The sequence below is a fragment of the Piliocolobus tephrosceles genome, chromosome 14 (genome assembly GCF_002776525.5).
Source record: "Piliocolobus tephrosceles isolate RC106 chromosome 14, ASM277652v3, whole genome shotgun sequence".
NCBI classification, from domain to species: Eukaryota; Metazoa; Chordata; class Mammalia; order Primates; family Cercopithecidae; genus Piliocolobus; species Piliocolobus tephrosceles.
The window spans coordinates 16,826,040-16,849,719 of NC_045447.1; the positions used below are offsets into that span (position 1 = coordinate 16,826,040).

Consider the following 23,680-nt stretch of genomic DNA (forward strand, 5'->3'; position numbering starts at 1 on the left):
CTGTCGCCCAGGCTGGAGTGCAGTGGCCGGATCTCAGCTCACTGCAAGCTCCGCCTCCCGGGTTTACGCCATTCTCCTGGCTCAGCCTCCCGAGTAGCTGGGACTACAGGCGCCCGCCACCTCGCCCGGCTAGTTTTTTGTATTTTTTAGTAGAGACAGGGTTTCACAGTGTTAGCCAGGATGGTCTCGATCTCCTGACCTCGTAATCCGCCCGTCTTGGCCTCCCAAAGTGCTGGGATTACAGGCTTGAGCCACCGCACCCGGCCGAGACTCAGTTTCTTTATCTGTAAAATGGGCATAATACAACCATACTTCATGGAATTATTTATTGCCAGCATAAAAAGCTATAATCATGTAAAGTGCCAGGTACATAATGAAGACTCAGTTGAATATTTAAAAAAATTAACACTTGGCTCTAACCTTCTCTAGGCTTATTTCTCATATTTCCTGCGTTGAACTTTATGCCCTACTGACACCACACTGCATGTGGTTTGCTTGAGCCTTCATGCTGTGCTATTCCTCTTGACCTTTGTTCATGTTTTTCCTTCTCTGAATGCTCCCTTCCTTTGTTTGGCTACCTTTTACATATCCTTCAAGAATTCAGTTTTACCTCATCTTTTCCATAAATCTTCCCTGACTCCCACACACATGCCCCAGGCTAGGCTTAGTTCCCTTCCTTGGGTCATTTAGAATATTTTATATGTATCTCAATTTGATTAGTTTTTTCAAAGACGCAACTTTTGACTTTATTGATCATCTCCATTGTATCTTTTTTTCTATTTCATGGCTTGCTGCCCTTTATTACTTCTTCTCTTCTACTTTTTGAGGTTTGTTTCGTTGTTCTTTTTCCAACATTAAGTTGACTGCTTTGCTAATAAAAGCACTCAAGACTACAAATTTGCCTCTAACTACTGCTTTAGCTACACCTATGAGTTTTATTATGCAGTATTTAAAAATCACTTTGTAGTTCTATGCATTTTACATTTTCATGAAGATATCTTTCTTGACCCATAGGTTATTTAGATTTGTGTTTCAAAAACATTTCTAAGCACATAAGTTTATTTCTACTTATCTTTTTGTTATTAATTTCTAACTTAATTTCATTGTGGTTAGAGGATGTTCTTTCTTTCCTTCCTCTCTCCTCCTACCTTTTTTTTTTTTTTGCAGGTTTTTGCTTTATGGCCTAACACATGGTCAGTTTTTGCAAATGATGTTCCATGTATGCTTGAAAACAATGTGCATTCTCTAGTTATTGAAAGCAATATTTTACATATGTATGTTAGATTAACTTGTGAATTGCATTATATAAATTTTATAGCCCTGATTTTTGTCCAACATTTTACATATGTGTGTTAGATTAACTTGTGAATTTTATTATATAAATTTTATAGCCCTGATTTTTATCTGACCTATTAAGAGTTATGTTAAAAATTTCTTCGGTAATTGTGGATTTCATATCTTTTGTAATCAATTTTTTTTCTCGTTCATTTTCTCCCTGCACTAGTCTGGAAGTTACATATTCTATTTTTGTTCTTCTGTTGATTACCCTAGAAAATGTAATGTGTGTGTATAATTTCACAAAGCCTGAGGTTAGTGTCTTTATTCTCTTTTTAACAACACAAGGATCTTTAGTATGCTTTTTCATTTTGGCCACATCACTTCTGACATATATGCGTTTGTTGTCCAATATTTTAGTCCTATCTTATCTTATTCTTTTTTGAACTTCACAAATTAGACATTATGGGTATTTTATATAGTCTCAGTGTCCTTTTGATTTACCCACATTTGCCATTTTCTTTGTTTGCTCTTCTATTTTACAACCCAGACCTACTTTCTGGGGTCATTTCCTTTCTCTTGAAAGTAATTTTTTAAAAAGTTCCTTTAGTGAGATACTATGTTGTAATAAACTCAGTTTTTATTTGTCCAAAATTACCTTTATTTCCTCCTCATTCTTGAAAAATAGTGTTGCTGTGCATACTATTCTAAGTTGATAGTTATAGAGTCTCAGTGCTTTGAAAATATGCCACTGGTTTTTCATTTCCATTTTTGCTGTTGAGAAGTCAGTTGCCAGTCTGATTTTTTCTTCTGCTAGTAAAATGTCTCTTTCTGGCTGCTTTTAAAATCCCTTTGTCTTAGATGTCTTCGCTGTCAGTAAGACATTTCTAGGTGAGGATTTCTTTTGACTTATTCTTCTTGGGATTTGTTGGGATTCTTGTCTCTGAGGTTTGGTACCTTATCAATTATGGAAATACTGTCTCTCATCCACTCTTTCTCTTCTCTCTTTGGAATTCTGATTTAGGTGTTAAGCCTTTTTTTGATGATAATCTTATGTCCCTTGGTACTTTACTTGCTGATCATTCTTTGAAGCTTAGGTTTCAAGTTAGAATCTTCCTTTTATACAGATGCCTCAGGGGGCTCTACTACCCAGAACACTTAAACCTACATTTTTTGGTGTTAGACTTTTTTTTGGTTATAGGTGTAGGATGAATTCTAACTCCATAGTTGGATAGGAAAGTATCATGGTTAGACATTCTGAGCAGAGACTTATTCCTTTTATTTCCCCTTTCCTGAGGCAAGGCCAAAGTAGAGAAGGTTTTCTTCCAGTTTCACCCACTGAGGATGTGGCTTTTCAGAGGGCCTGGCTTGGTATGGGCGTTTCCAGTCTGATTCTTGCCTTGCCAGCAGACACTCGGGGGCCAGACCACATGCAGAGGCCAGACCACTGCCAACATGTACAGAGAGCAAGATAACTACACTATTAAAAAGATCACTCTGGTTGCCTTATGGAGAATGGGTTACAGAGGGCTTGAAGAGTGGAGGCAGAGAGGCAAGTTAGGATGCTGTTATAAACCTCAGGAGAGAGGTGTTGCCCCCGGAACAGACAGAATGGTGGTGGACGAGGAAGGTTATTGATTAAGATGGTCTGTCTCTTCCCATAGACCATAAGATACACAGCCTCAGGGTGAGTATCATCACAAAGATGTCTTTTTCATCTCTGAGTCCTTCCTATGCCTGACACAGAGAAGGCATTCACAGATGCTGATTGAATTGAACTGTGGAATCAATAATGGTTCTAGAGCTGGTTTTTTTTTTTTTTTTTTTTTTTTTCCTACCTTCTAAATGACTATTTTCCTTAAAGGGAAATGACATGAAGGGATTCCAGGCAGTGAACTCATGCCTGTCTCTGGCATTGCGAAGCCCAAGCCAGAAATAGAGAGCCAGCTGTTTGTAAGCCCAAAAGCCTTAGGTTTTGGAAGGGTTTACTTTCCATGATAACATAGCTTTCTTTAGCCTGTGCACTTGTTCCTTACTTAAGGAGTCTCAGGCTCTGCTTAAGATTACTTACACAAAACCTTGCCATCTTACTGGATTTGTATTAGAAATTACTAAACTTTATGACTCTCTAGGCAGGTTGCAAAGGTGTTCCTCTAATGATATATTACAGCTATGAAAACTTCTTCCTCCTAAGGCGTTCTTTTTGGAAAAAATGCTCTGTGTTTAGAGAACGAAGGGAGAGGCAAGTGGTTCCTGCTGTGTGAACGTTTAATAAGCTTTAGCTGGTCACTAAGAACTGTTGTTCTAAGAATGTATGCAACATTTTTCCATTAAATGTGCAGAGGTATTTCTAGAAGGTATGGTAAAATAAAGCATATATATGCAATTTTAAGTTTTGAGGCCTGGAAGTTCTTTATTATTCATTCAACAAATATGTGTTGAATGTCTGCTGTGGCCCAAGGCCTGTGCAAGGCATGGGTGATCATTATCAGACACTATCCCTGTCATCCCTACTTGCCCATCATGTTCTTTTGTGTGAATTAGGAAAAGGCACCCATTCCTCAAGGAAATAATATTAAATTCATCAATATGGTACTTACATATCAATAGCAAATTTGTTACAATGGATTATTAATGATAAATGAACATTAGTTATTAAATAATATTTATATAGTATAATGAAGTATTGTTAATTTGAACTTGAAATTCAGAAATATTCTGGCACAGTAAGCAAACAGCAGATTATTGAATTACAATATGAATGTGAATCTTCCAATTTAATCAGTACATTGATACCAATGAGGGATTTAAAAAAAATTTAAAGGGACTCATCAATCATCTATCAGATGTCAAAGCAGATCCCTATTTAGAAACACAAACTGTTTTAGATATGATTAGATCAATAAGGTCTTTTTTTTTTTTTTTTTTAGAGATGAGGGTCTCTTGCTGTCTTGCCCAGGCTGGAGGGCAGTGGCACAATATCAAATTCTTGGGCTCAAACCATCCTCCTACCTCAGCCTTCCAAGTACTTGGGACTAGGCACATGCCAACAAACTCAGCTTTTTTTTTTGTAGAGACGAAAGTCTTATTGTATTGCTCAGGTTGCTCAAACTCCTGGCCTCAAGAAATCCTCCTGCCTCAGCCTCCCGAAGTGCTGGGATTATAGGTGTGAGCCACCATGCCCAGCACGTGGTCTCTTGATTATTGAATTTGCTGAAGGGGAACAAGACATACTGGCTTATTAAAATAAGATACGACTGCCATTGCCAGAAAATTCTTGTCATAAACAAAAAAGTGACCCAAATATAAAATCATCTGATGTTAGTTTACAAAGCCAAAGTATTTCTCAATTCCCAGTTTAAATCAACAAGTACCTTCATGATGACAGTGTGTATTATACAATAACTTATATTTGTTATCATGAATAATCCTTTTGTTATACAGTTTATAATTATAAAAGTATTCCAAATGTTAAAGATGTTTACCTGTGAACAGCATCATGGCACTTTGTTTTGTTTTTTTTTTTTAAATTGAGATGGAGCCTCACTCTGTCGCCCAGGCTGTAGTGCAGTGGCACGATCTCCGCTCACTGCAACCTCCGACTCCCAGGTTCAAGCAATTCTCCTGCCTCAGCTTCCCAACTTGCTCGTTTTATAGGTGCGTACCACCACACTTGGCTAATTTTTTGTATATTTGGTAAAGATGGGATCTCACCATGCTGGCCAAGCTGGTCTCGAACTCCTGACCTCAAATGATCCACCTGCCTCAGCCTCCCAAAGTGCTGGGATTACAGGTGTAAGCCTCTGCGCCTGGCCAGCATCATGGCACTCTTGTTCGTGACTTAAAAAGCCACACAAGGTGGCCTTGGATGCCCTGTGCTGGGGGAATCATATGTAGCTGATGAGTCCACTGTGGGCTGCTAAGAGCCCTATTGGAAGTATATACAACTATGGTGGGTGACAGAGGAAGGTAAGATGAGGTCAGCCTGGAGGTAGAGAAAGGATTGTGTGAATGAGAGGCTTCCAGGCGAGTAAGGTCCATGGCCTTTTTGACATATTTTGGCTATAAGTAGCCATTACGCCTTCTTTCCTGGTTCTGGCTACTTTCTGGATACATGAGATAGCTGTGTTCCAGATTGGTGAGGGGTTTCTATCTTTAGATAGACTATCTGATCTTCTTTCTGCCTGCCCACAACTTCCTCTGTCTTCAGGTCTCAGCTTAAATCTCACTTTCTCTAAGAAGCCTTCCGGGCTCCTTCTTTCCTCACCTTGGGTCGATGCTCTTGTTTTGTGCTCCCTCAGACCCCATCATAGCATGAATCAACTTTATTGTGGTTATTGCCTGTTTGATTTTCTTTCTTTCCCACCAGATTTTATTTTATTTTATTTCATTTTCTGAGATGGAGTCTCACTTTGTTGTCCAGGCTGGAGTGCAGTGGCGCAATCTTGGCTCACTGCAACAACTTGCTCCCAGGTTCAAGCGATTCTCGTGCCTCAGCCTCCCAAGTAGCTGGGATTACAGGTGCATGCCACCATGCCTGGATAATTTTTTGTACTGTAGTAGAGATGGGGTTTCACCATGTTGCCCAGGGTGGTCTCAAACTCCTGATCTCAAGTGATCTACCTATCTCAGCTTCTCAAAGTGCTGGGATTACAGGTGTGAGCCACCACCCTGGGCCACCCACCAGATTTTAAATTCAACTAGTGCAAGGGCCACATATGTCTTGTTCATTATTATTATTATTGGATCCTCATACTGCACAGTGCCGATATACGATATAATCAGATTTTGATAAATATTGGCTGAAGTAATTTTCTCATTCATTCCTCAAACATTTTCTAAGCCCTTACTTTGTGCCATGGACCCTGCCAAGCACTGGGCAAACAAAGAAATGAAACCCTGTGTGTCCTTTCCCCGGAGAGCTCCCTCTCTGCTTATTACCGTCCAGTGTTACAGGGAAGGAGGAGGGGAGGGGCGGCCGGCTTAGGTTCAGGGTCAGAGAGGTTCTCCTCTACGAGGGGCCTCTGAGCTAGATCTGGGGGATGAGGGGTGAGCAAGGTAGCAGGGGGCAGAGGCTCAGCATGGATGGTGGCATGGTGGCAAGCAAGTACACTGGGTGTTTAGGAGACTGCAAACTTTTTTTTGTTTTGAGACAGAGTCTTGCTCTGTCATCCAGGCTGGAGTGCAGTGGCATGATCTCGGCTCACTGAAACCTCCACCTCCTGGATTCAAGCAATTCTCCTGCTTCAGCCTCCCGAGTAGCTGGGATTACAGGTGTGCGCCATCACACCCTGCTAATTTTTGTATTTTTAGTAGAGACGAGGTTTCACCATGTTGACCAGGCTGGTCTCGAACACCTGACCTTAAGTGATCCACCCCCCTCAGCCTCCCAAAGTGCTGGGATTACAGGTGTGAGCCACCGCACCTGGCTGACTGCTAACATTTTACTCTGCCTGGATCACAGGATGTAGGAGGAGAGTGAAGGGAGTGGATCAGAGAGGTATGCAGGAGCCAAGTGATACAGAACTGAGCTGCAAGCGGAGAACTCTAGGGACCCATTGGAAGGTGTCTGTTTTAAACTTTTAGAGACTGGGTTTTGCTATATTGCCCAGGCTGGCCTCGAACTCTTGGGCTCAAGTGATCCTCCTGCCTCAGCTTTCTGAGTGGCTGGGATTATAGGTGCACACCATCATGCAGCCTGCACTGGGAGGTTTTAAACGGGTGTGTGTGTGTGTGTGTGCGTGTGTGAAAAATCTGATTTGTATATTAGAAAGACTCCTCTGGCTATGGTGTGGAGTGTATTTAGGGGTTGTGGTGGTGAGCTGGAAGTGGGGACGCCCTCCTTGAGGGCAGACAGCATTGCTTCCTCCTCAGTCTCTAACATCTGGCTAGTGGCTGGTGCCCACTAAGCACTGAAGTGATGCTGTGTGATGGAGTCAATCTGCAGAGACAGCAAGGTAGGATTCAAAAGTCCTCATTGCAGAATGGCAGCAGAATCACTGCTGTCACTTTGAGTGTCCTGCAACCCTCTGAGTGAGTAGGGGAATAGCATTAGTTCTACTTTTCAGTCCAGGTGACTGAGTCCTGGCCTGATCAGAGGACATGTACCTGGTCACACAGTCTTTGTGGGTGGCAGGTCAAGCACATTCTCCTCTGTCCCGTGCTGCACCTAGAAACCGGGCTGGGGGTAGCAGCAGTGCTGGGGAGAGTGATGCTTGCTGGTGTCTCTCCTCTCTAGGGACCACCCTCCTCCTTTCTGATGAGGGAGGGGCCCAAAGAGGCATCTCCAGGCTTCCAGCCACAGAAGCCCATCTCACATGTCCCCTCCAGGCAATGGTGCTCCCTTTCTTGCATCTCCTTCCAGGCAGAGAGAGACGGAGACCCAGGGGGCAGCTGAAAGCTGTCTTCACCAAAGCAGCGGGGAGAGATTTGTGTGTGGCTCGCATTCTCATCGCCTGGGTATCACGCTGCTATTTAATAAAGGCCTCATTGCTTGAAGGGCCATTAAGTAACCAATGATATATTTCAACCTCACTGAGGAGGAAGACGCAGAGTTAAATCAAATTCAGACTGTGTGGAAATAAAATCCTAAAGAGACTATTCATATGCATGCCCTCTGCTAAGGGGAAGGGAATAAGCCATGGGGTCCACTCTAAGCCAGGCACTGGATAGTTGCTTTTGCATTAGTTTTCTTGCTTAAAACATTCCAACAATGCTGGTGAGCAGAGACTGTGCTGTTGGTTTTGTAGGTGAGGAAATGGAGTGTCTGAGACACCAGCCAGTTATAGGTAGAACTATCCTCTTAGCCCTTGGTCTCTGATCACACAGTGCCTGCTCCTCCCACAATGCCATGCTGTCCTCCTGGGGAGCGTGTCCTCTCCATAAGACAAGCAATGGTTGCTTTGTGTACCAAGGCTGAATGGCAAGGAGGTCAGCAGCCTGTGCCCGTGTAGACCATATGCCTAAAGGTAGGAACCCCTCTGTCTGCCCGCACACCCTGGCATGATGTTGCACACACAGCTGCATGAAGGCTGGTAGGTTCTTCCTGCACTGAGGAGGGGAGTGCTGGCCTTTGCCACCCTCTCATCACATTCCTTTTGTCTGTCATTCCGTCTCCTTCACTCCTCTGTCCCCTCAGAGACACTTGTCCAGCCCTACTGGAAGATTGTTTTGAGTCCATCCCGAGACCTTTGCTGGGTAGTAATGAGCAGGCAGATGAATCAGGTTGTGATTCTTCCTTGGGGTGTCACATTTAAAAGGAGACTCTGGATGACAACTTTGTCTGCAAGGGCCAAGGGGACAAGGTACCTCAGGTGGGATGAGGGCCGTGGAGGTGATGTTCTCACATTCAGTTTTTACTCATGTCCTGGAAAAGCACCTCAACCCTCCCTAGCCGGCCTCACCCCTGCCAGGCTTGCCGCTGCCCCCACCCCCTGTTGTGCTGTGGCCTAATAGCCTGAGGTAGGTGTGCCACCAACCTTTGCTCACACAGAGCTCTTGGCCTGGGATCGCTTTTGTTACCCTGACTCCCTGCTGGCTGAATCGGAGCCCCTTTCAATATCCAGCTCAGTTATGAGCTCCATCCTGAAGCCTCACCTGCCCTGCGAAGGAGCCACTTCTTCCTGTCTTGTCAGAGCCCTTGGTGTGTCCCTCCCTCTGTGTGTTGCTTTTCATGGGGGTAATGATTTGCTTAAGAGCCGTGTCTCTCACTGAACCCTAAGAAGTTTGAGGACAGAGATAGTGTTCTGGTGTGTGTGTGTGTGTGTGTGTGTGTGTGTGTGTGTGTGTGTGTGTGTGATTCTCTATGCCTGGCCTAGAGTAGGTGCTCAGGAAGGGACTGTGACCCAGGAGAATGTGAGAATGTGTAAGGTGGGGCCAGCGATGCCATGATGAGCAGGAGCAAGTCCAGTCCTATTACTCTCCTCTCTCTGTCCTGTGGCCTCCTTCCAGGAAAGGCTGCTTTTGTGTGGGGGTCATGCTGCTGGGTCTTCTCTGGGGCTGTCCAGCAGGGGTTTTCACCTACCCTCACCTGGGAGAGTGACCAGACCCTCCTCCCCCAGAGTCCCATCCCTTCCGGCCTTTCTTTTGTTGTTGTTGTTGTTTTGAGATGGAGTCTCACTCTGTCGCCCAGGCTGGAGTGCAGTGGCGCGATCTTGCTCACTGTAACCTCCACTGCCTGGGTTCAAGCAACTCTCCTGCCTCAGCTTCCTGAGTAGGTGGGACTACAGGCATGCTCTACCACGCCCGGCTAATTTTTGTATTTTTAGTAGAGATGAAGTTTTGCCATGCTGGCCAGGCTAGTCTCAAACTCCTGACCTCAGGTGATCTGCCTGCCTCAGCCTCCCAAAGTGTTAGGATTACAGGCGTGAGCCGCCGCGCCCAGCCCCTTCCAGCCTTTGTTGTCTTCTGTCCTGAACCTCTGGCTGACTAGCAGTGAACAAATGAAAACTGGCCACACTTCCTTTGCTTTGAAATGTCTCTGGCCTAGCCTGAGGAGGTAGGGCTTAAGTACTTGGGGAGTCTCCCACTGCACCGGTAGCGACCATCCTACTCATCTCTGTATTCCCAGCCCCTTGGAACAGTGCCTGACTCACAGGAGTTGCTCAGTGATGATTTGTTGAACACAAAGGGGTTTTACATTTCTTGGTCTCTGTTTTCTTTGTTCACTGTGTGTATTCACTTGAGTAGGATAAACAGTTGTAAAGAGTAGGCCCAAATATGTAAGGTCTCAACATCTGGAAGTCTATTTCTTACTCTTGGGATATACGCCACTTTCACCTTGGCAGGGTCATCATTCAGGGGCCCAAGATTCATTCATCTGTGGCTCTGTCCTTCCCTGGGGCTTCTGCATCACCCACACCCAGGCAGCAAAAGGGGACAAAGCATGGAGGAGCACCTACAGGAGGTTATTATAAGTGATCCCAGGAAGTGGTGCATGTCACTTCTGTCCCCATCCCACTGGCTGGAACCCAGGCACCTGGTCACACCCAAGTGCCAGGGAGACTGGGAAATGTAGCCCAGTGTTGTGTCCAGGAATAAGAGGAAATGGATTTCAGTGAATACCCCCCGCATTATCTGCCACAGTGCAGTGTAGAAAAAGTGCAGGATTTGGAGTCAGCCAGAATCACCTTCAAATCCAGGCTCTGCTTTCTTACTAGCTGAGTGCATTTGGGCGAGTGATTTAACTTCTTTGAGCCTTAGTTTCCTCAGCTGAGTGATGGGGGATAATAACCCCCACCTTAGAGGAGGATTGAGAGATAATGTCGGGACAGTCCCAATGGTATATAATAGGTATCCAACAATGCAACTATTACTATTAATACTATATGGATTTTAATCTTTATTATTACTGTATATCCCAGTTTTATTGATTAACAATTTAATAACATGCACATGATAACAAATTTACATAGTAGAACAGTACATCCCACCTATAGTTCCCTTCCTCAAAGGCAAACCACCTTGAGCATTTTTCTTGGTATGTTTCCAGAGATATACATATCTAGGTATATATTGTATAAATAGCCCTTTTTATATACCTAATGTTTTAATATAATCCACTCGATTCTGTACCTTTTACATAATTTAGTAATTTAACTGAGCTATTGTTTTGTATCATTATATATTGATTTACTGCATCCTTTTTCATGGCTACCTCATATTCTGTAATACATATGTACCATCATTTACTTAATTAATGCCTTATTGATACACCCTTGGCTACTTACAGAGTGTTACCACTGTATGTAAAGCTGCAATGACCGTATCCTTGCATATACATATTTGTGTACTTGTGTAAGAATATCTGTAGGATAAAATCTAGGAATGACACCATGCATTTAATTCTCTTCAAAACTAAGGTTTAAAATTTGGAATGTTTTCACTCTGGTAACTGTTGTGGAGTGAAAGAATTAGGACTTGAGATTTGGCTTGTCATAAGAAGTAGCAAATTAAGTACATTGTTTACATTTAAAACTTTTTGCTCAGGGTGAGCATGGTGGCTCACACCTGTAATCTCAGCACTTTGGGAGGCAGAGGCGGGTGGATCATGTGAGGTCAGGAGTTCGAGACCAGCCTGACCAACATGGTGAAACCCTATCTCTACTAAAAATACAAAAATTAGCTGGGCATAGTGGCGGGCGCCTGTAGTTCCAACTACCCAGGAGACTGAGGCAGGAGATCTTGGCTGCAGTGAGCTGAGATCACGCCATTGCACTCCAGCCTGGGTGACAGAATGAGACTCTGTCTCAAATAAATTAATAAATATAACATCTTTTGCTCACATAGACTTTTGTACCTTCATGGTGCGTTGGATTCACATTCTGCAGCAGTAATATTGGCAGATTTATAAACCAATGCAAACCTACTCTTAGTGAGTTTATCTTCCCACATGAATGTCTACCAGCCCGCACCTGTCCAAAGCCCGCACCTGTCAAAGAAGTCAGATTCACCGTAATACAAACAAAGTGCATCTTTTGTTTTTGTTTTGAGTGGTAGAGAAGCAAACACATTTGGGGACTTTTCTGTGTTAGGGAGTTTTTATAGGTTATTTTATTAATTCTTGCAAACCCTTTGAGGTGCAATTATTATTCCTGTTTTCCATACAAAGAAAGGGATAGGTTTGCAAAGGTTGAGTGACTTGCCCGAGGCATGCAGAACCAGAATTTGAACTCAAGTCTTGATATCATTATGATATGGTCTGGCTCTGTGTCCCCACCCAAATCTCATCTTCAATTGTAATCCCCATAGTCCCCATGTGTCAAGGGAGAGACCAGGTGAAGGTAACTGAATCATGGTGGAAGTTTCTCCCATGCTGTTCTCATGATAGTGAGTGAATTCTCATGAGATCTGATGGTTTTATGAGGGCTCTTCCCCTCTCGCTCGGTACTTCTCCTTCCTGCCGCCTTGTGAAGAAGGTGCCTTGCTTCCCCTTCCCTCGTGATTTTAAGTTTCCTGAGGCCTCCCCAGCCATGCTGAACTGTGAGTCAAACCTCTTTCCTTTGTAAATTACTCAGTCTGGGGCAGTTCTTGATAGCAGTATGAAAACAGACCATGCTACTCTGGATTTAATTAGGGGATTCAGTAGAACATTCCTGGATATCAAATAAGTTTTATCTATTGTGCAGATATTTGCTGATTTGCAGTGCTTCTGAGAGATTATGTGGCCTCTCTAAGCTTAGTGGAGAAAGGGAGTCATGTCTGCTATGGCCCCAAGCTTGGTTTTTAACATGCTTAGTCCTAAAGTCATGGATCCAGCAATTCCTAGGTGACTAGTCCTATCTTTATGGTCAGCTCTGCTGGTTTCCATCTTTCCATGGTCTCTGACCCTTAGTTCTAAGGCAAGATTGCTATCTCTATGACTCTGGACTCTGGCTCGTGATTTTTTTTTGTCCTTCCTTGTTGTCTCCCACCCCACCCCCTGCACCTTTGATCAAAATTCTCTTCTTATATCTTCTGTCTCTTAGTAAAGGGAAATCTTTTAAAGCACTGTTTAAATTGGATGACATTATTATTACGAAGGTGACCTACAAACCGTACCACCACCACCACCACCACTACCACTACCACCACCGCCACCACCACTCTGCTCCCCAGTCCACCAGCCTTTGAGCTGGTGTCACTTCAATCTGTAGTCTTAAAGACCTCAACATTTTGGAACCTGGGTTCAGTTCTCACAGCTCCCAGGAAATCTATTATCTAGAAACAAAATTAGCACATTAACGCACCCCCTCCTTCTAGTCCACCCCCATTTAAGAATGTCCTATCCAGAGAACCAAACTGTAATTCAATCCACTCTACACTGGGAAGGGCCTGTTTTTCTACAATATAGCTTAGAATCAGTACTTTGTGCCTGTGAATGTCTCTTTTTAAGATTTAATATGTGTTTATTAACTGCTGATTGCATATCAGTACAGTCCCTCTCTTGCTGGGCTGTAAATTCACTCTTGTTTTATTATTCATTGACAAGCATTTGTTAATGACCTGATAGTGTCAGGCCACCCTCTCCATTGTCTCACCCATTCCTCAGAATAAGTCTACAATGGAGGTCATGATTAGCCCCATGTGCAGTTGGGGAAAATGCAGCTCAGAGAGGTTCATTAACTTATCTATGTTTGTCTAGTAAGTGGTAGATCTGGGATTTGAACCCAGGTTGTTTGGATTCTAAATCCATAACCTCTGCCAGCTGAAAGCCAAGGCTTGTAGTTTCTTATTATCTTGCTGCTTCCGTGAGTCTATTCAAGTCCTTAATTAGTGATGACTCGAAATTAATAGTGTGTTACTGAGCCTCCTGGTGTGGGAATCAGTTTTGTTTTGACAGAAAGTCATATAACCTATACTAAGAAGACATTACATAATCCAGAATGAGAGACTGTAAAAGCCCATAGGAAATCCCGAAGAAAGGAGGGGCAGCATTTTTATTTGAGTGGCTGGCTGATTGATCTCTAGAGGTTTTTATTTTTTACCCATTCCTTTTCTTCTTCCAAGGCTAAATTACTTCGATGAACTCTACCCAGTTCTTAAAATTGGCCAGGAGACTGCAGTTAAGTAAACTATTGTTTTGGGTTTTAGATTTCCTGAAGCCATAACTTAGCATCTCCCAAACTTGTCTGATCCTAAGAATCACCTGGGGCATTTGTTAAAATTTGATTTCCCAGTAGGGGTGGGACCTAGAGACTATTTTTTTTTTAGCAAACCCCCTTAGGCGATTCTTCTGATCAACTAGTTTGGGAGACACTGAGTGTCACCACTGGGAATTTGGTCCCCTTTGTGGACCATCATCTTTAGAATTGAAGCACCGAGGCTCACATTATATTACAGTGGAGGGAACATGAATTGTGGAGTCAGAAAGCACAGGTCTCAGAACCCCAAGCTGCCCCCTTATAAATTGGGTTAATCTTGGACACATAACTGAGTGTTCTAAAGACCTCTGTGTGCCATTTTCTCTGCCTAGAAAGAAAAAATTGTTCTCCTTTCTCTCCCCACCTCTTCCCTCCTCCTTTGTCTTCTTACTCTTCAGCTTTTGGGAAAGCATTCCTTGATTCCTCCCAAGCTAGGTCACTTATAATTATTTGTGTAATGAGTTCTTGTGTCTATCATCCCCCACTAGACTCTAAGCTCCACAAAAGCAGAAACCGTGGCTCTAATGTTTATTATTGCACACCCAACACCTAGCACAGTGTAATGTGAATGATTCAGAGTCTAATTTGTATCATCTATAAAATGGATAAATGCTATTGGTCAACAGGGGTATAGGGAGATTACATTACTGAGCGTGAGAGCAACCGTTACACAATAGGCATCTAATAAATGTTCGTTTTTGCCTTCTTTTGAGGAACTCATTTATGATTATTATGCTGAATAGAATAGATTATAACCAAGGCTTTAAGGGTCTTTACTTGACCCACTATCCTAAAAAACTTCCAATATTCTTAACATTTTAGAATTTAGCTTTCATTTCCTCCCCGCCTCAACTCAAAATAATGTTTTTCACTGTCTTTTAACTTTGTTCTGGTGACCCATTTTGAGGTCTTTAATAATTTTACTTGATTTCCTGTGGATAGCATATCTTTAAGATTTCTTTATTCAGTTTGGTGCTGAGAAGGAAAATGATATAATTGTAGATTAAACTTAATATTTTAAAAAGATTATGGATGGCAGAATGGATTTCAAAGATAGCTTTATGGAATCTCTTTTCCTGGAATTCTTTAGAAGACAATAAGAACATTGATGTGTGAATAGTCTCTCTAATCCATTATGAAATCCAGGCTGATATTAAGTGAACTAAATTCATAATTTTCTTGTTTCCTAACACTTAGGAATATCTTTCAGATATATGACTGCCTTTTAAATTTAAAGGATATGAGAAAGACTTGCTGTTAATAGATTCTTCCTTCTGTACATTGGCAAAGGAGGCTGCCCCATTGCTAGGGTGACCAGCTGTCCTGAGGGGGTTCCTAAGACACTGGACTTCAGTTTTAAAACCAGGACAATCCTGGGCAAACTGGGATGAATTGATTGGCCATCCTGTTCTTGGAGAAAGAATTGGAGCAACAGTGAATTAAGCATTAGCATACTTTTCCGTTGTTTCAAGAAAAAAACAGGAACCATAAGAAGTTAAAATTGCCTTTAAGAAATTCTGTGAAAGTTTTTGAAAATCAATTTTGCTTTTAAAGCCACTAAACGAAATACAGGTGATCTTAAATAAATGTAATGGCTTTTGTACCATTTTTGAACTCAATGATAGTGATTTCAAAATAAATAGTATTGTATTTTAAAACGCAATCCTATCTTTTCTGTACCTGAATGGCTGCAGCTAGTGACCTGTTTTCTAGCATTAATGTCATTTTCACTGATATGTTTCAAATGGTTCATGTTTGAAGTATTTTCTTCCAGTTAAAAATCAACAATAGATCTGATGTTATCATATATGGATCTTAAAATAGGTCGACTTTGAAGTAAGGGTCTTAACTCACATTAAGTTGTGTATTATTTAAATCTCACAAGGTAAAATTTAAAATTATTTTAATATGTATTTATGCCTATTTTATTCCCCAAAAGTATGTAAAATGGCTTTCAAAAAGATACATATTGTTATACATTTTTGGTTTCTTAACATTCAGGTAAAAAACTTAGGGCAAAGGAGCAATTAAGATGATATAATAAGATAAACTCAGGCCAGGTGCCATGGCCGAAGCTTGTTATCCCACCACTTTGGGAGGTCAAGGTGGGAGCATCTCTTGAGCCCAGGAGTTCAAAACCAGCCTGGGCAAGATAGCAGGATTCTGTCTCTACAAAAAAACAAACAAAATTAGCCAGGCGTGGTGGCATGTATTAGGGAGGCTCAGGTGGAAGGATTCCTTGAGCTTGGGAGGTCAAGGCTACAGCAAACAGTAATTGAGCCACTGCACTCCAGCATGACTGTTAGAGTGAGACTCCATCTCTTAAAAAAAAAAATCTGGGGAAAGTTAACATCTAGAAATGCATAATATATCATGCCTGTAATCCCAGCACTTTGGGAGGCCGAGGCAGGTGGATCACCTGTGGTCAGGAGTTTGAAACCAGCCTGGCCAAGATGGTGAAACCCCGTCTCTACTGAAAATACAAAAATTAGCCAGGCGTGGTGGTGGGTGCCTATAAACCCAGCTACTTGGGAGGCTGAGGCAGGAGAATTGCTTGAACCCAGGAAATGGAGGTTGCAGTGAGCCAAGATCATGCCACTGCACTGCACTCCAGCCTGGGTGATAGAGCAAGACTCCGTCTCAAAAAAAAAAAAAAAAAGCATAATATAAAGGTCTTGCACAGTTTTTATAATGGGACACAGATTTGGTTTGGAACTTTCTGGTTACCAAGGAAAGACAGAAATGTACCAAGTGGTAAGTCATATCTATCAGATCAAATAGAAGATGTTGAAGAGAAGCTTGGCTTTTCCTAGCACTGACACTGGGAGAAACTCCCCCAGAGGGCTTCATAAAGGAGCCCCTGCGTGATGTGGTGAATAGCATCCTCCAACAGCCTCCTCTAATCAGTGCAGTGTCACAGTTTTGTATGAGATCGAGCCCCTCAGTGCACTCTGAGGTATAACAACGAAGTGCCCATGAGATTGGCTATTATATTTAATACAGTGGGATGTTCCTGGGATGTGCCCTATTGGGCTGTGCCTCAGAGTCCCCTGGTGAGCATTTTAACATTCAGATTCCTAGTTCCCTGACAGGATTACCTGACAGAGAACCACCTATTTAGAATTTTCAAAAGAAATTCAAAGAGGAAACCCAAATGTCTAATAAACACTTGAAAAAAATAATTCGGCCAGATGTGGTGGCTCACACCTGTAATACCAGCACTTTGGGAGGCCTAGGCGGGCAGATCACGAGGTCAGGAGTTCAAGACAAGCCTGGCCAACATGGTGAAACCCCATATCTACTAAAAATACAAAAATTAGCTGGGCATGATGGTGGGTGCCTATAGTCCCAGCTACTCAGGAGGCTGAGGCAAGAGAATCGCTTGAACCCAGGAGGCAGAGGTTGCAGTGAGCCAAGATTGTACCACTGCACTCCAGCCTGGGCGACAGAGTGAGACTCCATCTCAAAAAAAGAAAAAAAAAAAGAAAAAAAAATTTAGTCTCACTAGTCTAATCATGCAAATTAAATGCAAGAAATGCATCTAAGAAATGCAAATTAAAATAACAATGAGATACCATTTCACATTCATCAAAGACTGGCAAAAATACTTAGCAATATTTAGTGGTGTTAAAAATGTATCTACTCTTCGACCCCAAAAATGCCACTTCTAGAGAAATTGTTGTCCATGTGCTCAATGAGATACAATAAGGATACTTATTGCAGTGTTCTGTGTAATGGAAAAATTGGAAAGCACTGAAATTCCATCACTAGTGGGATGCATGCATCAATTTATGTATAGGGGTTGAATTGTGCCCCCCCGACAAAAAAAAAAAGATATGTCCAAGCCCTAACCAGTATCTGTGAATATGACCTTATTTGGAAATAGTCTTTGTGGATGTAATTAAGGATCTTGGCATGAGTTGATCCTGGTTTTAGGGTGGGTCCTAAATCCAATGACAAGTGTCTTTATAAGAGACAGAAAAGGAGAAGACAGACATATGGAGAGGAGGGTCATGTGAAGACGGTGGCAGGGATTGGAGTGATGTATGAACAAGGCAAGCGATGCCAAGGGTTGCTGGCATCCACCAGAAGCCAGGAAGAGGCATGGAGTGGATCCTCCCTTGGAGTCTTTAGAGGAAGTCAACCCTGCTGACATCGTGATCCTGGATGTCTGATCTCCAGAGCTGTGAGAGAATAACTTTCTGTTTTAAGCCACCAAGTTCATGGTAATTTGTTATGGCAGGCTTAGGAAACTAGTACACTGATCTTCTCCCACACCCCAGGGATACCTGGAAGAGGTCATAGTTTTACAGTTCTTCTTCAACAAGAAAATGGACCCATGGAGCTAATAATCTCCCACAGTGTAGTTGAAACAGTCTTGCCCTGATGTGAGGCTGAAAGAGCCCTTGGAGACCATGTAGTCCAACTTATCCCCCCATTTTCCAGATGAGGATACCCAGAAAGAGGAAGTGGTTTGCCCGAGACCTGGAACTAATGGGTTTGAATCCAACCGGCAAAACTTGGATTCAAACCAAGATCTGATTCCTGTGTTCTTCCCACTTCAGTCAAGGCACTGGCACTAGCTTGTGTCTGGTCCTTTCGGATCTATGTGGCAGCATGGACCAGAGGAAGGAGCTCATGTGTTGGAACTGGAAGACTTGAGTTAATGTCTTATCTTTCCCGTACTCTACCAGCATGGCAGGGAGCAGGTTATGTAACTTCTCTAACCCTTATATTCCTCTTCTGAGCAGTGAAGCTAACCTTTTCTCCTAGAGCACTGGGATTTCTGGATGGTGAGGCACATATAAGATACTACTTGTGAAAAGGTATTTATTAAATTGTGAATCACTATACAAATAGTAGCTATCATCATTGTCATCTTGTCTAGCCTCAGATCAGGAAAGTGAAAACTCAGCAAGCGTGGTGGGAAGAATTCTAAGATGACCTTGAATGATACTCTCCCTTGTATAATCCTCTTCCCTTTGAGTGTGGGTGGACCCTGTGTCTATGATGAGACATCGCCCCTGTGACCATGTTACATTGTAGGACAAAAGGGAGATATCGCTGGGGCTGATCTAATCAGGCCAGCCCTTTAAAGGAAAAGAGTTTGCTCTGGCTGGTTGCAGAAGAGGAAGTCTGAGAGATGCATTCCAGCCAGTCAGGAAGAAAGCAGATACCCATATTATCAATTACCTATGGGGGTCACTATGACAAGCAGCCATGGGCAGTCTCTAGTTGCTGAGTGTGGTCCCTGGCTGACAGCTAGAAGGAAAATAAGGTTCTCAGTCCCTCTGCTGCAAAGAGATGAATTCTACCAACAACCAGTGAGCACAGATGATGACCCTGAGCCCAGATGAGTGTCATAACCCTGGCAAAACCTTAATTTGAACCTGGTGATAACTGGAGCAGGGAACAGAGAAACCAGTTACACCATGGTGGATTCCTGACCTAAAGGACTGTGAACTAATAAATAGGTGTTGTCTTCAGGCACCACGTTTGTATTAATTTTTTGTGCAGCAATAGAAAGCTAATACAGCTTACACATTTTTTTTTTTTTTCTGGATCACAGAGCATTAAGTGCACATGTGTACATGTCTGTGTATCCCTCTAAGAAACTTCGAGTTTCTCTAGGGCTAGAGCTGCATCTCATTCATCTCTAGAGTCATTTTGGCTGGGTTTGTTCCTGGCTCTGCCACTTATGAGTTGAAAACTGAGGCAAGTTACTTTACGTCTCTGTGCCTCAGTTTCCTCATCTGTTAAATGGGTATGATGATAGCACTTACCTCTAGGGTTGTTAGGAGTTTTAAGTAACTTAATACATTGAAAGTGCTTAGAGCCATGCCTGGCACATGGTAAATGCTCAGCAAACATGGCGATAGTGGTTTTATTTTATATCCCAGCCCTTAGCCCAGTAGCTAGCACGTGATAGGCATTCCATTAATGTTTGTCAAGTGGATGAATTAATTAATTATGACTAGAATCTCAGTTCCCTGAGTCTTAATCCCACAATGTTTCTTTTAATCATTATTTGCAACAGGATACAGGCTTTTCCAAAGCTAAGTTGACTGGCTCGGTTTCTTCAAGGTGCACCAAGAAAGCATCAGATTTATCACAGCATGGAAATGCAGAGGTGTTTAAGCTGGTCCCAGAGTGCTTAAGGACCTGCATGCTGTGGATGCTGACTGAAAGCCGTACGTGGCCTAGCTCTGCCTTAATAGACCATGCCAGCTGATCAGGGTGACACACACTTAATGCAATTGCCTCATTATCTGGTCATCAGGGAAATGCCAGCTGTCATTACCAACTGAGCTGGGCCATCAATCAGTTTGTTCTGAGTTCATTAAGTAAATTAAAAGGTATTGCTTAAATACTTAATAGAGGAATAACAGCTCTCATCTCAAGGAGCTAGTGAAAGCACTGGATTTGGCCACAGCTATTAGCTGTGTTGAGGTGTGAAAAATGAGATTTGGAACTTATAGCTCAACATCAGAAACAAAAAGAGGCTCCAAAATTTGATAAAGATGCCCATACGTGCTAGCCCCCTCTCCCATCACTTTTGGGCAGTTATTGCTGATGATACCTTTTAAAATTCTAAACAGCAGAGTGGACTCTCTCTCTTGCAGCCGGGAGCTGGCCCATCCCTCTTGAAACTGGACCACACTGTGGTCATATATTTCCTTTCCCCTGTGGTGAAGTGGACATGAACATTATTGTTAAATCCTTGCCTGGAGGAATGAAGGACCAAATCTGAACATGACCGCTGTAGGCTTGAGCAGTTTTACATTAAAATTGGTCTTGAGGCTTATGGATTCTGGCTCCACTGAGCTCCCTGTTTGTTGCAAAGCCCTGTGGGCAGGCTTTCCTTCCTCCACATGGAGCTACATGCCATTAATTCCTCTAGCATCTGTTTCGTGCCTACTCCCTCCCAGGCCCTGGGCTAGGCACCAGGAGTATGGAGATCATGAAGGTGTTCCTGCCTCGAGGAAACTTATGATCCTGCTCCTCACGATCCTGTGCCCACACCACCTTCCTGGCTTCTAGACTTGGCAAATTGCACCTCACCTTTGACGTTTCTTCCAAACCACATCTTTCCTTCCAGCAGAATAACTCATGCTTCTGCTTCATGCTCCTGTAGCCCTTTGGCCCTCATCTCCTAGAGCCTGGGTGAATTTTCATTATCATTTGTTTACAAGTCCATCCTGAAGACAGGGACTGAGCCTTATTCTTTTCTGAACCCCCCAAGTGCCTGACATTGAGTTGATACATAATAAAGTTTGCTTGAATGAAAGACTAAGTTCGTAAAAGGGCATAACTATTCTTATGTAAGGTGTGTAGGAGGGTGGATGTGGGGATGGAGCCAGAGAATAAATGTGGTTTTTAAATATCTCTTTTACCACCAGAGGGAGAGGTGTGTTTATAAATATCTCTTTATGTGAGCCTTTAGGTTCTGTGGTCTCAAGGCCAAAGAGAAGCTCAGGGCCTTTCCAAGTGACTTCTCAAATTTTTAAGATGTTTTTACTTCAATTAAAAGTAGATATGATTGGCCGGGCGCAGTGGCCAGCACATCGTAATCCCAGCAGTTTGGGAGGCTGAGGCAGGCAGATCACTTGAGGCCAGGAGTTCACTGCAACATGGTGAAACCCTGTCTCTACCAAAAATATGAAAATTAGCCAGCTGAGGTGGTGGGTGCCTGTAATCCCGGCTACTCATTAGGAAGGCTGAGGCAGGAAAATTGCTTGAATCCAGGAGCCAGAGGTTGCAGTGAGCTGAGATTGTGCCAGTGTACTCCAGCATGGGCGACAGAGTGAGATTCATTAAAAAAAAAGAAAAAGAAAGAGTGGATTTGAGCTTGAATCGTGTCACCTTACAGCAGATCACTTTCTATTTTTCCCTGGAATACTTTGTCATTCATTGTTCTTTCTTACTAGAGGTTTAGGAGTGGTAGTGGGAATTTATTCACAGATTCAAATCTATAGGCAGTAAAATGCCATCCTCCCTGAACACCTTTAATACAATAGTGGGGTTTAATGCAATATTTGTTCTTGGCGCCCACTGTCTAGGGCAGCTGAAAGAAGTCTCCTTCCCTTCCCACCTCTGGCCTTTGCTTTTTCTCAGTAATCACTCCAAGAACACATCCACCCATTCAGCACTTATTTCCTCTACGATTCCTCTATGAAGCAGGCACGTGCCCTTCTTGCCTTGGGTTCTCTCTACTCCCATTCCTGAATTTCCAGTTCCTGTGGGATACCTCCGTTTGATGTCCTGTTGTCCCCTCTAGCTCGGTTCTTCTAAAAGTTAATTTTTTCTTCCGTTTATACTCCCATTCCCAACACTATTGCATTAGCGGTTCTGTTGGGCACTGATATCAGGAGGTGAGGCTTGGCGTAGGCATAGGCACCCAGGTGGAAGATGCAGTGCTTTGAGTGGGAATGCTGTGGCAGTCTGTTCAGCTCTCTGGAGAGCTCCTAGGTGGGGCCAGGTCCCTTCTCCCAAGAATGGGCCTGGGAACTCAGTACACACCCCATCATCACCGCAGTTCTATGATAGTTAGGGAACCTCGTCCATTTCTTCTAGGCTCAGTTCTGTGGGGCCTAAGGATTTAATGGGGCTGGGTTCTAGTCCTTGTTCTACGACTTACTGGATGCAGTACCAGAGGGTTAAATAAATCGGTTATTTAATTGCTCTGAGTTTAGGTTTTTCACATAGGTAAAGTGAAAATAATATATGCACCTATTTCATAGTGTTGTGAGGGTGAATTGAGATAGCACGCGTAATATACACAGCACATAAATAGTAGCCACCGTTTTCATTATTATTACGGAAATTATCAGTACAATATTAATTTTTACTACTATGTGATTGTATGACTTGAGGCTCTTATAGCAGTGGCACATCTCTGGGAGTTTCCGGCTGGCTTTTGGGATCAGGAGGAGCAAATGAATTTGGAGTGGGGCAGAGCCCATTCACCTTTAGTTAGTCCTCTAGGAGACCTCTTCTGTCTCCCTTGGGTACATTATTTTAGCAGCACTGGATACATCATGCTCAGCACAAGTCATTGTTGATTGCTGGAAAAGAAGAGCAGCCCCTTGTAGATTTGCAGAGTGGGAAATATCCTGCATGTAGCAAATGGGGAAATAGGCTTGAAGAGGTCTGTGAATGCCTGAGGCGGCCCCACGAGTCAGTGGCCACACACAGGACCAGCTCCTTGGGCTCCTGGCTGCTCTCTGCTCAGTCTTTGCCCATGCAGTTTGCTTCCTCCCTCCCCAGTCTTTTGGCAACTTCCCTTTTATTCATCAAGAGTCAGTTCAAATGGCTTCTACCTCTCTGAGATTTGGTTGCTCCTTCTGTGAAATGGGGATATGATGGCTATTTAAAAGGTGGTGTGGAGCTCTGAATGGAAATTTGACAGCATAGGTAAAAAGCTTGGCTTAGATGGTGACTGCAGGCATTATTTGTCTGACTTGTCCACTGGTTCATTCATCCTCCTATGTTGCCCTATGATGGTTAATACTGAGTGTCAACTTGATTGGATTGAAGGGTGCAAAGTATTGATTCTGGTTGTGTCTGTGAATGTGTCACCAAAGGAGATTAACATTTGAGTCAGTGGGCTGGAAAGGGCAGACCAACCCTTAATCTGGGTGGGCACCATCTAATCAGCTGCCAGCATAGCTAGAATATAAAGCAGGCAGAAAGATGTGAAAAGCCTGGACTGGCTTCGCCTCCCAGCCCACATCTTTCTCCCATGCTGGATGCTTCCTGCCTTTGTTTTTTTTTTTTTTTTTTTT

The 23,680-nt window shown here is 43.0% G+C and overlaps 1 protein-coding gene across 1 annotated transcript in view; it reads left to right on the forward strand.

Annotated features, from left to right (window-relative positions):
• Nucleotides 1–23,680, forward strand: part of TTLL11 (tubulin tyrosine ligase like 11) — a 274,582-nt gene that overhangs the window by 15,953 nt on the left and 234,949 nt on the right. The gene's annotated exons all lie outside the window — the stretch shown is intronic.